Here is a 17,002-nt window from a genome sequence, read left to right as displayed (position 1 = left end):
GATACCCATAGCACAAAAGTTAATAACTAGAATCAACAAATGGGACTTACTCAAACTAAAAAGTTTTTTCTCAGCAAAAGAAACAATAAGAGAGGTAAATAGGGAGCCTACACCCTGGGAACAAATCTTTACTCCTCACACTTCAGATAGAGCCCTAATATCCAGAGTATACAAAGAACTCAAAAAATTAGACAATAAGAGAACAAACAACCCAATCAACAAATGGGCCAAGGACCTGAACAGACACTTCTCAGAGGAGGACATACAGTCAATCAACAAGTACATGAAAAAATGCTCACCATCTCTAGCTGTCAGAGAAATGCAAATCAAAACCACCCTAAGACACCATCTCACTCCAGTAAGATTGGCAGCCATTAGGAAGTCAAACAACAACAAGTGCTGGCGAGGATGTGGGGAAAATGGTACACTTGTACATTGCTGGTGGGACTGCAGATTGGTGCAGCCAATTTGGAAAGCAGTATGGAGATTTCTTGGAAAGCTGGGAATGGAGCCACCATTTGACCCAGCTATTCCCCTTCTTGGTCTATTCCCTAAAGACCTAAAAAGAGCATGCTACAGGGACACTGCTACATCGATGTTCATAGCAGCACAATTCACAATAGCAAGACTGTGGAACCAACCTAGATGCCCTTCAATAGACGAATGGATAAAAAAAAATGTGGCATTTATACACAATGGAGTATTACTCTGCATTAAAAAATGACAAAATCATAGAATTTGCAGGGAAATGGATGGCATTAGAGCAGATTATGCTAAGTGAAGCTAGCCAATCCCTAAAAAACAAATGCCAAATGTCTTCTTTGATATAAGGAGAGTAACTAAGATCAGAGTAGGGACGAAGAGCAGGAGAAGAAGATTAACATTTAACAGGGATGAGAGGTGGGAGGGAAAGGGAGAGAGAAGGGAAATTGCATGGAAATGGAAGGAGACCCTCAGGGTTATACAGTGGAGGGGTTAGAGAGAGAGGAGGGGAGGGGAGGGGAGAGGTGGGGAGGGGGGATGGTGGAGGATGGGAAAGGCAGCGGAGCACAACAGACACTAGTATGGCAATATGTAGATCAATGGATGTGTAACTGATGTGATTCTGCAATCTGTGTATGGGGTGAAGGTGGGAGTTCATAACCCACTTGAATCAAAGTGTGGAATATGATATGTCAAGAAATTTGTAATGTTTTGAACAACCAACAATAAACAATTAAAAAAAATAAAAATATAAAATAATCTTACCTAAATGCTTCCCAGAAGTCATAGTAGAAGTTGTGTGTAAAAGAGATTAAACAGAGAACACCTCTGTGTATATAGACAGATCTTATGTGGGCATGGCCAGATCAATATGTAAATCTCTCAAGCCATCTAGAAATGTTGGCAGACATCATTCTTACTTGAACAGTTGCAAACATGACTTAACTCTTTAAATGTTGACTTCCTTTCTTTCCTCTCCTTAAAGTATGCTAAGAAACAAGAAATATTATGTTCAGCATAATTTATCAGGTAAGTTGTGCTCATAGAGAGATGGAAATTTTTAGGGGAAAAGAATAATTAGGTCTCAAAGCATGAAGTGGTAGAATAGCTGGCAAAAAGATGAATAATTGGTAGCTAAAAATCAGAATTTAATTGACAAATACCAAATATAAAATTAATAGTCAATTAATTTGAAATTTTACAGGGCAGAAAGACAAAATTTGTCATAATTCAGGGTACAACAATTTTAATGCTGAGAAATATTGTACCCCTGAACTAGAGAGAGAATCTCTCAAGTGGGGGACGAAATAAATATAAGAAATATTCTAAAAACAATTATATTAGCATCTGTACCTTCTGCCATCTTATGTTTAAAACACACAACTCTTGAACATTAGCTTCCTTGGAACAGTTAAATGCATATACACACTCACAAGCAAACACAATCACAGTTTCCAGGCATATGGAAGCACACCTAATTAGACTTATTTGTAAAGTTTCTAAGAATGATGTTATGTAACAACAACTTATTAAAAAAAGAGAATATAGCTCTGAGACTTTCTTCAGTTTTGTGTATTTTTGTTATTGTTGTTTGAGTAGAGAAGTGTGATCCTTCTGCCCTGACAGTTCAAAGAACCACTTGGCACAAATCCTATGTTTGAGTGACATAGAAGCTTCTGCTAACAGTTTTTAAAGAACATCAAACAATCAAACCATACAGTGAAATCAAAACTTCATTTTACAGGTTGAGTCTCATGTTCTTAAAGGAAGGACCTATTCTTGGAGAAGCCGGAATTTTCTTTCATGGTATCAGTAGGTTTGACTTGGAATATTAATTCTCGAAGGTATTCTTGGAATACCTTAAAATATGCTCTTAATATTGTCAAGAGTTTATAGGATTAAAAGTGGCAAAATCTTACTCTAAATGTACTTTTCTTCTTTGACCAGGCACCATACAATATTCTTTGCAAAAATATGTAAATATGTTTTACATATCGTTCCTATATAGACATATAACTAAAATAATGTGTTATATATAATATTTGTAATATATAACATATTATATATAACGCAATATATAATATATCTTTAAACTTCCAGAAACAAATGTGTTTCTCGAAATTTTATTAATCATTTACATGGCTTTATTTATACCATATTTCCATAAACATTCTAAGTAACATTAGAATCCAGAAAAAATAAAAAATCCAGGTTACTAATCTGTAATATATAACACAGATGTCTTATAATTTCAGAATCATTCTAAATTATTAAAACTGTTGACTGTATTGTATGTGTTTGTGATTTCTGGTTAACTGCTTGTATGAAGAAGTGAAAACTTGTCAGGAAGGGGTAGACTGAAATATTCACTTTGGAAACTCCTAATTCAAATTTTCAATAATAGAGAAGCTTGACTTACCATCTTAACATTTACCCATTATCCTTGACACTTTATTAGGGCTATCAAAGTTTATCTTGCATTATGGAACAATGACCATGAACTAAAGTACTACCTTGTGGGTCACATAGAAAAAAATTCCTTCCTCCTCCTAGCTCTTCTTGGTAGGTTTTGGTATCATGAACCCTATCTATGCAAGTGTCTATAATCCTCATTGTTCTTCAGTAAACATCCAAGGACTTGACATGTTTATTGTCACTATTCCCTTTCAGTTTTATGAGTGTAACTTTCCTGTTTAGAGATGAGATTTAAGCAAACAATAGTGGGTTACAGAATCTTACTTGCTGTGGAATGTCATCCTTAAAATGACTACTCACCCTGCTACTTTTGCACTGCTGAATTAGGACACAGATCCTCAGAGATTTCTAGAACACAGCTCAGTTTGACTTTGGAGCCCACAATTTCAAGTTTGGTTAGCAAGCTCTCCTGCTCCAAAATGCCTCCTGTTCATGGATCCAGATACAAATGTGAGGCAAGATGCTTGTTTTGTCTATGTTTCATTGTACTTGGATGTTCCTTTGTTAACATGGTGCTCTGGTGCTCAGTGTGAATATGCTAAGGATATCATTTCACCAAGCTGCATTTCTAAGACTTGTAGCAGCATCCTCCATGCAGCCTAAAGACTAAAAATATTTTCTGGCCATGATCCAAGATTATTGCTCGGCCTGTTTTTCCTCTCATTTTCAATAACTCCTCAGGGAAAAATCGGGTAATCACAGTAGGTTGGAGGAAAGCAGATGAAAGTGAGCAAAAATCTGAGGTGGAATAAATCCATTAAAATATGAAAACGACATTCACGCAACCCCAAATACAAACATTAAATGCTGCCTATGTCATAAACATGCATATTTTCAAAAACATTTTATAATTAGTTTTCATGTGGACTTATGAAATTCTCTCTCACCATTTTTTTTCTTATTTTTCCTTCTTTTCTTCCTCATTTACCCTATATTCACTGATTCTTGAGTTTTGACTAATTGATGTTTTCTATCTTAATTTTCTCTCACTGATATCCAGTTTTAGGTGTATAAATTTGTGATTGCATCTAAATTAACTTAATGCAATTCCATACACAAAATTACAAATAACCCTACATTAGAAGAAATCATGAGTTTAGGGGTCCTTGAATCTTTTCATGTATATGCTTATCTTATACACTTTAGTGATGTTTCCATTTTAAGAGGAAACATCCTCCAATGGCAGTTCAATACACAAAAATGAACCTTCAAATATTATGATAAGAATTTTAGTTAATATTGAACCTTATTCTGGCATTTATTATTTTAACCCTCATTTTTACCACATAAAATACCATGTGGCATTATTTTCTTCTATATACCTCCAGAGCACTTTAGTGTCCTGTCATAGAAGGTATTCCAGAAAAGTTCAAGTTATCATGCATTTGTTCTTTCATGAGTAGCAAAGGAGCAGGTCACAGTGAAATTTCCTACAATGTATTCACTGGGAACCATGTTGTAGTGTTTACTATTATATTCCAGAGTTTAAAGGTGTCTGACACATAATAATGCATGCCCAAATATTCCATGAATAGATGCTGAATAAACTATTATGAGTATCACAGCATAGGTTAAAAACAGACATGAGCATGTTAAATACTTTTGTAGGAAATATGGTATCTTTGCTTTTTCAAGCTATCAGATGTTAAATTTAAAATAACTGATTTTCCAGATATGCGTTTTAGGGGTGTGTGTGTGTGTGTGTGTGTGTGTGTGTGTGTTCAATAGATACCACGCATATATAGTTTGCTTTAAGCAAAAATCTGAATATTGAACAGATAAAAATATTCTCTACTGTGAAATTTCTTTATGAAGGACTTTAATTCTATCATTCCATAGACATTTATTGAATAGTTATAAAATGGATTACTTGGTTCTATGAAATATTTACCCAAACATTTTAAATGATGGTATGTGTCGATTGAGTGTTTATATTCATTGCCAGGAGTAGACATTTTGATTAAAATGAATTTTTCTAAAATTTATTAGAATAATTCAATCACATTAACAAGCATGATTAAACATGAAATGTAGATCAGTAAGTAGTACTATGTTTTTGTTCTGTCTTCTGAGTCTGTTTCATGTCTCCAGAATATTTATATTCTGCTAATTTGTACATGCCAATCTACTGTCTCCTGATAGACTACAATACATATATATGATTACATGATAAGAGTTTGACTCCTTTGCATTGTTCAATATTTTGGACTGCTCACTTATTTTTTCAAATCAGTAGAACTTAACCAAATGCTCCCTGTCAAGGGAGGGACCAATACGGCCTAGTCATGAATCTTTCAATAAGGACTTTGGGTATTGACTTTTTCAGGGAAGTTAATTCCAGCGAAATGGCCCAAGTTCTATCTCTTGTACTTCTTTCCATCTGTGAGATGAGGCATATGATTACCCACAGAGGCAATGCATAGCTGAACTGAAAAAATAGATGATTCAAAATAGTAAAGCAGATTGATTATCTTCAGAATTATGTGGAGGTGAATATAGCATAAAGAAAAATTGAAACCATCAAATGTAGCACTGTCCTGTGAAAACCTAAGTCAGACTGCTTCATTCACTCTCAAGAGAACTTTTAATATGGTGAACCTTAAATATCAAAACAAAATGCATAAATGCCAAAACCCATGAGAAAAGGACAATAAAAAAAGCCTGCTAGTAGTCCTGTCTCAGGAGAGCCTGCTAACTCTACCTTGCTATTGACTGTGATAAACACAGCAGAGGCAATCAATAGGGAGATAAAGTAAACGCAACACTTACATTTGAAGAAGTGCAGAGAAGATTACAGTACACAAATAGCATAAATATATGAAACAATGAAAGCTGTTAGAATCTAAAAGCATGCCTAAAAACAACGGGTAAAATCATCTCATCGTACATTTATTGCAGTAAGCAACTGCTCAAACTAAGGGTAAAAGCAGGTTCCCCAATGCCTTTCCACATCACCAAAAGTTGCTTTTCCAGTAAATACATTTGTGTAGCAGATTATGTGGTATATTACTTAAAACATAAGATTCAAAATAGAACTAATACAGTTTCATATTTATATGATCTGTGAAGGAGTTAGTGATATAAAATAAAAATGACATTAGACTAGATAGACTTTTAGGTTAACACAGAAATAATATTTAAGAGATTTACATAAATATTTATTTGCATATGCATAATATGCTGTACTAGTTTTTTTCTGCATACATTTAATAAAAATCATGTTTCTGTATATATCAAAACTCAGACAATAAAAGAAGTAGTAGACATTATAAATTTGAATTAAAAATACAGAATTTATGCTTTACTTTCTTGTAATATTAATAAATTGTTTTCAATATTTAGTAAATTACAATATTTAGCTTGATTGTATAAATAACAAAAATACTGATAAAAGGGATAATCTGAATATTCTTACCAGCAAAATATGGAGATTTAGCACAAAGCCAGCTTAGTTTTTCATTCACTGATAAATTGGGTTGCCATAGCAAGCCCAAGTTGTAGGTTTCTAAGCAACCTACAACTCCACAGACCGCAGATACTTACTAGTCCACTGATCTTTCATCATCTTTAAAGAACAAATATGAACACTATAGCAAAATCAGTGGAGGATCCCTTGATTGTCCAGTCAAAAAGTGACTTTCATCCAATGTCTCCTGTACTGATAGGCATTCAGGTTTTTTTAGAAGAATCGAACTTGTATTAGGGGATTATTTGAATATTCAGTGCTAGGTGGAACAAGTTAAGTGCAGAAAATAGTCAGTACCTCAGTACTAGATGGAATAAGTATAAAAAAATGGTCAGTACCTATATATTATGTATTGAGCAAACAAATATTTGTTGAATGAATGAACAAAGATGAAACATACAATCTAACTTCTATAGAGTCATTTATATAATGCCAGTTTCATGATTTATTTTCTATTAATATATATTTAGTAGTCTTAATATGTCCCTTCAATTTGTACATAATTATTGTATACTACAGTAACCTTGGTAATAGTAAAGCAGCAATTTTGCCTGAGATCTTGTATTAAAAGTTTGTAATCATGGCTTCTCTAGAATATTTGAGTAACAATATTAACTACCCAAGAGACACACAAATTACATAAATGTGGATGAAAAGTTATTTTTTCAATGAGTTTATATTAGCATTTCCTGTTCCTGTCTATAAACACCTCTTCAGTCTTCTGTTTCACAGTGCCCACTGAGATAAACCATTGCCTCTGCACTGTTTTAATTCACTAGGCTGCATTTCTAACTATTTAATTGCAATAAATAAAATTAAGACATACAAATATGGTCTATTCCTACAGATCACAGTATTACAATGCTAGTCCAAATAAAAGGTCACAAAGAGGTATGTGACCAGCAAAGTGATTGTAACTAATCCATACAATTTTGCCTAGTTCCATGCTTAATTTTCTATACTTTCCACTGTCATTCTATGTAGTAAATTCTTTCCTTGAAAAACATCTTGAGGGATGACTTGCAAATTGGAAGCCAGCTTTAATTTACTGGTTAATTATTTGTTACCTTATACATCCTATTTGCTATTGCATCAGAGATTTAGTAGCCAGAGTCAATATATTACAATAACTGAGTTCTCTAACCTAAGTAAAATTACAAAATCACCTCTTAGGCATGTCACAGAAGGCACCTGTTGACTAGTGCCATGCCAGGAATTCCAGTAGTAGTGACTGCCTGTGACCTCTACTTGTTGCACTGATCATCAGAAGCAGGGAGCACAGATTGTTCTTTCTATCTGAGAAGATAGCCACTCTGCCTTAAAGTCTTAATACAAGGGAGACCAAAACTTCTATAACTCTGTTAATTGCCTCTTGGGTTGAAAGTAACCATCTACAATTTAAGTCTTCCTAGGACATACATATCCCTCAGAAAAAAAGATTCCTGCACATAATGTTGTACTTTTTAGTATGTTGCTCTACTAAGGTATTTCTGTTGTTGCAAAAATGGAACCATATGTTGGAGGGTTTAAATAATTTCAAATACTTTTGAATGCCCTCTTTTCAATTATTAGTGTAGACATAGGTGAGATCACAGTAAATTACTACACCTGGCCTCTCCCCACTTTCTTTAAGTATAATCCTTATTTAAAAGTTTGGGAAACAGTGCCTGAATGCCTACAATACCACACATATTCTACTCCCTGAGAGAAGAGAGAAATTCAAGTATACCCTAAACCGGGCAAGGACAAAGCAAAAATCAGAACAAAGCAAGAGAGTTTAGTACTGCAGGCACCAGTCTGGACTCTTACATCTTTAAACTAGGTAACTTTCAGTTATTATATAGATGTAATTACCGGTTAGAAGTCCGATGAGAGAGCGCAAGGCCACGAATATTAATGTATTTTGAAAATGCTGTTGGAAGACCACAGAATAACACTGATAACTCCAGTCTGTTTGCTGCAAGTGCTGGATCAAATCATTGCTGCATGCCAGACAGCCCCACCTCCAAGTATCCAAGAATGGCTGTGGAATTTTGATTGACACTCCAATGAGGCAGTAGACTCCTAAACCAAAGTAAACCCTGCACCCAGTGTTTGCTAACCTGTCCAGCTTGAAAATGAGCTCTCTTTATCCTGGTCCTTTTCTTTTTTTGAAAAAAAGAAACAATTACTCTGTGATGTTTAAAAGAACACTGTAGCAGTTCCCTCTCCAGGGATGGCCCTACTTATTTTCCCTAGCAATTCCCTGGACTCCTTCCATTCTGTGTCTTAGTTGAAGGACTTTATGGTCTTCCTTGGAAGCACTGAAGAACATGTATGCTGGACTTTGGGAGGAGAAACAAAGCACCAGTGAATACTCTGGGTTTTGGAAAGCTGAAGATAGCATTGAACAGAGCCACGGAAAACTGTCACTATCAAGTTCAGGCTCACCATAGTGGTGACACTCCTTTGCCCTATAAGAGAACCAAGACGGTACTATTTTTAATGAGCATACCATTAAATATGCAATACACAATTACAGTTTAAAACAAACATACTCTAAAGATTAAGGACATTTAAATATATGCTAAATGAAACCAAAAATATGATTGTTTCCCAAATCATTTAAGAAACAATTGCAGATTTCAAGCCTGATGACATTTATCCTCATGTACTCACACATACCTCATGAATATTTATCATGTAGCCACTACATGCTGAGAACTCTGCCACAAAGAAGAAAGCACGATTCCTACCATGACATTTTTTGCAATATACTTCAAATACTTCAACATAAATTACAGCGTGTATCCAAGTGTTCCATACTTTGAACCTACCCTAGTTGAGAACATTCATTCTAGAGATAGTTACCTAGCATTTAGTACAAATCCAAAACTTAGTTATCTTTATTCCCTCAGGAGGTTGGCATAATAAATATTAATTGAGGTTTTAATGGTGAAATAAATGATTTCAAAGATTTATGAATTGGCTAGAAATAGTACAGGCTAACTCTCTATATATAACAGTTTTTAAAAAATCTATCAAGTAGAGTTGTCTGAAGCCAGCTCAGAAATGGCTTGTTGTCTAAGCATTGATTTAAAGTAGTCTTGGCTGCTTCCAATTGAACAGAGGGTTTTAGATACACATTAAATGTATTTCTCAGATGAACTGTTACTGAGGTTACTAATACTTGCGGAGACAACCCAATAGTAGTGCCTGTCCAAACTGGCACTTAGTATAGAGGAGCTTATATTGTACATACACAGAAGACAATTTCACAAAGATTCAAGGGTGGGGGAGACCACAAAGTCCTTTGACTCATAGGACACGCACATTTGCTCAGATATAAATAGCTGTGACTCACAGTCCAGGGACCCTTTTGCCCACATTTACATGTGATACAGTTCTTCTCTTTCCTTCATGACCTTCATATTGCAGAAGTTGAAAAAATCTTAGGGATCATTGAATCTCCATCATTTAAAAAAATAAGGATTTAGAGAGCTAGGGAGTCAGGAAAATCTTGTTTTAAATCATCCTAATGGTTATTTTTAAAGCCCTCAAGTCAAATATTGCTTGATTTTTATCATTGTGTTCCTACTTTCTCTACTTGTCGCCTTTTTTTCACATCTCTTATCCCAGGCTCTGCCCTGTGATTGGACAAGGAAATGCTTCCATGTTTTGTGTATGTCATTATTCTTTGTTCTTCAGTGATATTAATCAACCTAATAATAACCTCCTGGGTCATTTTAATACTTTATGCTTCTTTTTGATTTCCATACATTGTTAATATTACTGCTACTAGTATGAAGTTAATTTTTTTAAAACTTTAATTCCAATGTTCTTCTGTGTTTTAATTTTAAATCAAATCATTAAATAGAATTAAAATAGGCTATATTAATCAAATAGAATTTTTTAATTAAATTATTAATAGAATGATGTAAATTAAACAATATATCCTATTCCTTTCTCCTTATTTGGGACAACTTGACAAATTCTAGGAAAGAATAGGAAAAGGACAAATATTTTTGCACACATTACCATGGGTCAGATGTCATGTTAAATATTCATGTCCAGAAAACTTCTATGAATTAAGTACTTTTAGCCATATATTTTTTTTTTTTTTTTACAAAGAAGATAACCGACCTGAGGAAATTAAGAAAATTAGATAAATGCAGACATGTCCACAATTAGGATGAAATAGGTAATCTTGATTTTATGCATCTAGTTCAAAAGTATTACTAAAGATTGGTAGGAAAACATGAGGATGCTTAGTATACTATAAGCATTTTCTTGTTCATATTTAAATTTTGCCTTTTGTCAATATAAATCTCTCAGCAGAAGCATTTCTCTGTTACTTTGATGTTTCAGGATTATCTTATTTCCACATAGATTATAATTAAAACACTTATTGATAGTCATTTAACTTTAATGAACTAATCTTTAACAGTAGCTATTTCTGAGTCCAGAGGATCTGAAAATAGACAAAACCTTTAATGGAAACAAGCTTAGTTACACATACAGAAAAATTATCATCAAATAGCACAATGGAGACCATAGCAGAGGGTCTATGGTTCAACCTACACAGAGGTGGCAATCCTTGGGGGTTTTAGGAGGACAAAGGGCAGGCTCCATAGAGAAAACAATAGACCATCTCTATGCTCAAGCTGGAGTTAGAGATCCAGCACCAGGCCTTGGCCAAGGCAGAGGACATTACCCCATCCAGAGGAAGATTTAGCAATTTCCACCAGTAGCCAAGGACTCTGAGAAGGGAAATGGAGTTGTGGTAGCTTCAAAATAAAAGAGAAAAGTCATTTCAAATTAAGTACCTAACTCAGGCTTCACTAGAAGAAAACGCAGGTTTCCAAAGCAGCCAGACTGGTAAAAGTTCTCACTTCACTTGCATTAGGAAGCACAAATAAAAACTAAACATTCTATTTCAAGTCACACAAATTTCAATGCTAAAAAGTTAGAAAATACTTGATGCATTTTATAATCATCTTCGTTTTGTTATTTGGCAACTTTCAGCCTAAAGAAAAACCCATTTAAATCTAGAAAATAAGGGCAAATCTGTTGACTTGTTATAAAATGCAGAAACTATTATTCGAAAATAATAAATACAAAATCTAAGAGATTTGTTTATAACTTTGGAAGCATTATCATGATTTCTAAGCCTTACACTATTCAGACTAAAAATATCAAAAGGTGAGTGTTTCTGTCAGTACAGATCTCTTTGCTTTCTGAAGTAATATATGTTGGGGAGGGGAGGGGAGGGGGATAGTAGAGGATAGGAAAGGCAACAGAATACATCAGACACTAGTATGGCAATATGTAAAACAGTGGATGTGTAACCGATGTGATTCTGCAATCTGTATACGGGGTAAAAATGGGAGTTCATAACCCACTTGAATCAAATGTATGAAATATGATATGTCAAGAGCTTTGTAATGTTTTGAACAACCAATAATAAAAATTTTTAAAAAAGATATTAGTATGTTTCTTTGTATCTATGGATAAAAGTACATCATCTGACTATGAATGTTGGGAGCAGAAAAAGCCAGTGCTCAGTATAGAAGCCTAATTGATAAGTTCATAAAGAAATTAAACACAGTTGGGGATGTGGCTCAAGAGGTAGCAAGCTCACCTGGCATGCATGCGGCCCGGGTTCGATCCTCAGCACCACATACAAACAAAGATGTTATGTCTGCCGAAAACTAAAAAAATAAATATTAAAAAAAATCCTCCCTCCCTCTCTCTCTCTCTCTCTCTCAAAAAAAAAAAAAAAAAAAAAAAAAAAAAAAAAAAGAAAGAAATTAAACACAAGGAAACTGGCAAATAATAGTTTAAAATGTTTCTTTGATCTATTTTACACCTCGATATGGAGATAGTCTACATTGTAGAACTGTGTTACTGAAGTGAGCTTTTGAAAAGTACAGATTTTGTATTAATCTCCCTTACTCCCCCGCCCCTCAGCGCCCACTTAAAAATCTCCTGGCAATCCCAGGTAACTCTTGTAAAATCCACTCTCTTGGTGCCACTACAGTCACATTTATTTCCAAGTTCTGCTACCCTTCCCAGAAGCTGGGGTGAAGCTGAGGACAGCACACTCATGCTGCGTGAGGCTCACTCCCTGGCCTCTGTCCAACAGTTTTTTTCTGGAGTCTCTCACCCTCTATTGCTCAACTGGATTAGTCAATAGCAGCTCAATCTTCCTGTCCCCCCCATCAGACAGCAACCCTCAAAGACTCTGGGACAAGCACTGGCCTCCTTTTGCCTTGAACTTAACTGAGCTTCCATGTAAACAAATGGATACATAGTCAGACCTAGGAGCAACTTCCTAGAATAAGACAACTGGGGGAAATAGGTATTTATATCTTACTAAATTCCAACCTTTAGTATCTCATACCCCTTCCTCCTTGGGGCTAAGTAGAACCAAAACTATTTATAGTGACTGTTTTAAAAGTCATTAGGCTTATCTCTTTAATCTGATTGGAATTGAGGAGGGGTTTACATATTCTTGTGCAGTGTTGTCTGTTTAAAAAAATCCCATCGCCTATTTTAGTCCGTGAAATATGACTTCATATTTTAACTTGTGAAATTATATTTCCATAAGCTCATGTATTGAAAAACCATTTAAACTGTGATACATTATATTAATAGCTAACGTCAACAGTGCTTAACACAGACCAAAGAGCATCCTGATAATATTATATGGGCTTTTATGTCATCTATATTAATCTTCACAACATCCTTAAAGAAATTACTGTTTTTCCAAGAATTATAAACAGCAAAAGAAGTTAGGTAACTTGCTCAAGGTTAATCAGTACTGAGCTAAGAGTTCAGTATCACCATTTCCCTCAGATGCTCCATCCTTTAATATTACTATCTCACATGATCACCTATTGCTATCTGTATAAAATAACATTAAAAAGGAAATATTTTTTAAAAATTATATATTTTCTCTTAACTTTTTTTTATTAGTATTTTCTTTCACATATAACACTTATCTAATTTACATAAAGAAAATGAAATCCTGTTCAAATCTGATTTGGGCAACTTAGGCCTCACCACATTTTTGCAAGTCTACTCTACCTTGTCTTTCTTTACTCCAGCATATAGAACATAGATTTCTTTGCAAAAATACCATAATGATGTCAGAAAAGAAAAAATCTTCAAGTATGTATCTAATATGGAAGTTATCTTCCACACAGCAATTTAACTTTTTGAAACTTGTTTTCAGGACACTTTAATATTCAAATAGTGAAGTTACATAAACCAGAATAGAACCCATTGTGACAGATGTCACTGTCCCTCCATATTCATATTTTCTAAACAAGCTGTGATATTATATTTCATATATTTTATGTCCATGTAATTCTAAGAACCCCTTTCAAGATACTGAGGCTGAATATTGATCAATTCAATAATTCTCTTTGACAATAAGAGATGCACACTCAAGGTAGAACACAATACTAACAATTAAGGCATAAAGAAAATACAGCTATAGAGCTATAGTGATGGGTTCACTGTGTTTTAAAAAATTGACACAAGACAAATATGTTTTATCCTACAATATAAAGGCATGATGCTTGGCATTCCTACAGCCACTTTGCATCCATGAGATAAACATTAATGAAATTATAGAAAAATCCACCAAGAGCCCTATCATTGTTGACCCTGTGAATCAGTTAGCTTAGAATCATCCTGCATATTGAATCCTTGTTACATGAAACAAATTATTGTGCCCCATGTTTTAAGTTGCTTTTATTGGACTATTTTATTACTTACAGATAAATTTATCCCAACTCATAGAACTATAGATCTTTCACTGAAACTTATTTCCATAATGCTTGTTAAAAAAAAAAAAAAAAAAAACTCTAAAGATAAGAGACCCAGAATAGCTAAAGCAATCCTTAGCAGGAAGAGTGAAGCAGGTGGCATCACTATACCAGAACTTAAACTATACTACAGAGCAATAGTAACAAAAACAGCATAGTATTGGCACCAAAACAGACTGGTAGAATAATGGTATAGAATACAGGACACAGAGACTAACCCACAAATTACAATTATCTTATATTAGATAAAGTTGCCAAAAACATGCATTGGAGGAAAGATAGCCTCTTCAACAAATGATGCTGGGAAAACTGGAAATCCATATACAACAAAATGAAATTAAACCACTATCTCTCACCATGTACAAAACTCAACTCAAAATGAATCAAGGACTTAGGAATACAACCAGAGACCCTACATCTAATAGAAGAAAAAGTAGACCCTAATCTCCATCATGTGGGATTAGGCCCCAAGTTCCTTAATAAGACTCCTTTGGTGCAAGAATTAAAATCAAGAATCAATAAATGGGATGGAACCAAACTAAAAAGTTTCTTCTCAAAGAAACAATCTGTGAGGTGAATAGAGAGCATACATCTTGGAGCAAATCTTTCCCCCTCACACATCAGATACAGCACTAATCTCTAGAATATATAAAGAACACAAAAAGCTAAACATAAAAAAAAAAACCCAAATAACCCAATCAATAAATGAGCCAAGGGCCTAAACAGACACTTCTCAGAAGATGATATACAATCAATCAACAAATATATGAAAAAAATGTTCATCATCTCTAGCAATTAAAGAAATGCAAAAATCAAAACCACTCTAAGATTTCCTCTCACTCCTGTCAAAATGGCAGCTATTATGAAGACAAACAACAATAAGTGTTGGCAAGGATGTGGGGGAAAAGGTACACTCATACTGATGGTTTGACTGCAAATTGGTGCAGCCAATATGGAAAGCAGTATGGAGATTTCTTGGAAAATTGGCAATGGAACCACCATTTGACCCAGATGTCAATTTGGCCCAGATTGTAATGCATCCCACTGTCACATATAAATTTAAAAAAATTAAGAAAAACAACTTTCTCTAAAGTAACCATTATAAAATATTACACTGTCATGACACTTTGATACTATAATTACTTGTTCAATATATATATATTATATATATGTTATATATATACACACACATACATACATACACACACACATGTAATCAATAGAAATTAAAGATTGACATATTGTAGGATCTCCTAAACCTATGGGAAATATGAGTCTCTTTCTTTAAAAGGAAGAACTGTTATACATTAAGAAGTCAAAATAAAGTCAAAATTCAAAATAAAAATTAAGTCCATGATTCTATCACTCAGGGAAATTGAACTAGATTCTCTGACATATGGAATGTGAAGTATCAAATTCAGCTAAACCAAAGTAAAGCTATCACAGACTTGGAAAGATCTTTCATTTGTTTTCATAAGCAAATGATCACAAGAAACCATGAGGATGGTTGTATATTACTGAAATAGAAATGAAGGTCACCGTCATAAACTCTGGTGTTCAAAATGGAATTTTTATTATTATTTTAGTCAGCAGGATTTTATTGAAATGCTTTAGTACACTGTAGGATCTTAAAATCCTATATTTTAACCAATGCAAGCACTGCAAATGATACATTCATGAATCTAGTTGGCAGCATATCTACTAAAGGGCAGTTATCATCTGAACAGTTTACTAGTATAATTTAATTTGGAAGCTAAACAAGTTTGGTATAGTCATATTTTGGTGGATCCCCTTTTTGGCTAGATATATGCAAAGTTTGCCCCCATTCAGGAGAGTTGGACAGGACTGATACATTTGGTGGTCTCAAGTTTCCACACAAAAAACAGCAAGGAAGGAGTATGTTCTGGGATTAGGCTGTTCACAAGGCATTCTTCATCATCTCTGTCCACTGGAAACCACTGAATAGTTAAAGCCTATATCTCCATGGTATAAGGCTAAGTCCAATCTAATTAGTCCATAACTGTATTCAGGAGTATTTTAACATGCAAAAGTAGGGCTAAATAATGATAGTAGCAATATTTTAAAATCTGGAAATCATTATTAGAAAACTAGTTCTACAAATTCTTAGACGTTAATTATCTTAGATAAAATGGTTACTTTAAATCAACTGACTTTAGTCAACACACCTGAACTTGCATACTTGTATGTCAAGCTGTCTACATAAGCATTTACATTTGTTTTCATTTCATACAAGCATAGCAATCCAATGAAATACATATGTCAGACATTTATCAAAAAGGAAAATTCCAAAGCACACATATAGGTTTTTTTACCCATCTCCAGTCGACTCTTTCTAGACAGAGTCAATCTGCACCGCAGAGCCAACTTTTTACCAGGCTTCATCACTATTTCTCAAAGAAACAAATTTAAAGTACAACAAAATGCTAGTTTTGGTAACAACTTAAATGATATTTTCTAACTTCAACTTCTGCTGTCTTAAATTTTTAAATTCTAAAGACTGCTGTTCAAGTTCGTTAATGACTTAGATTTGATTTTTCTACCTGAAGAATTTTGATCAGAGCATTTATTCTCTATCAGTGTTAAGACTCAGCAGAGATTTTAATCCCCAATTCCAATAAAACAATGGATGAAAGATTCAGTAGAGGGTATCGTTTTTCTCATTTCTAGGCTTTATCTATGCAGAAGAATCCTGTTCTTTGGGGGATGACAAGTTCAGTTGGTTGTCCACCAACATGCATATAAT

General features: G+C 34.1%; 1 protein-coding gene across 4 annotated transcripts in view; it reads right to left on the bottom strand.

The window, feature by feature from the left end:
* Cd36 (CD36 molecule (CD36 blood group)) overlaps nucleotides 1–17,002 on the bottom strand; it is a 91,582-nt gene that overhangs the window by 41,807 nt on the left and 32,773 nt on the right. For 3 of the 4 annotated variants that reach the window (XM_071613479.1, XM_071613486.1, XM_071613490.1), the window contains exon 1: nucleotides 8,279–8,396. The exons of the other annotated variant lie outside the window; for it this stretch is intronic. The gene's annotated coding sequence lies outside the window, so the exon portion shown is untranslated. Of the gene's footprint in view, nucleotides 1–8,278; nucleotides 8,397–17,002 lie in introns of those variants that run through there. 4 annotated transcript variants of the gene reach the window in all.

Source organism: Marmota flaviventris, chromosome 1 (assembly GCF_047511675.1).
Source record: "Marmota flaviventris isolate mMarFla1 chromosome 1, mMarFla1.hap1, whole genome shotgun sequence".
Lineage (NCBI taxonomy): Eukaryota > Metazoa > Chordata > Mammalia > Rodentia > Sciuridae > Marmota > Marmota flaviventris.
The sequence above is the reverse complement of the archived record's forward strand: the minus strand, read 5'-3'. Positions and strand labels throughout refer to the sequence as shown.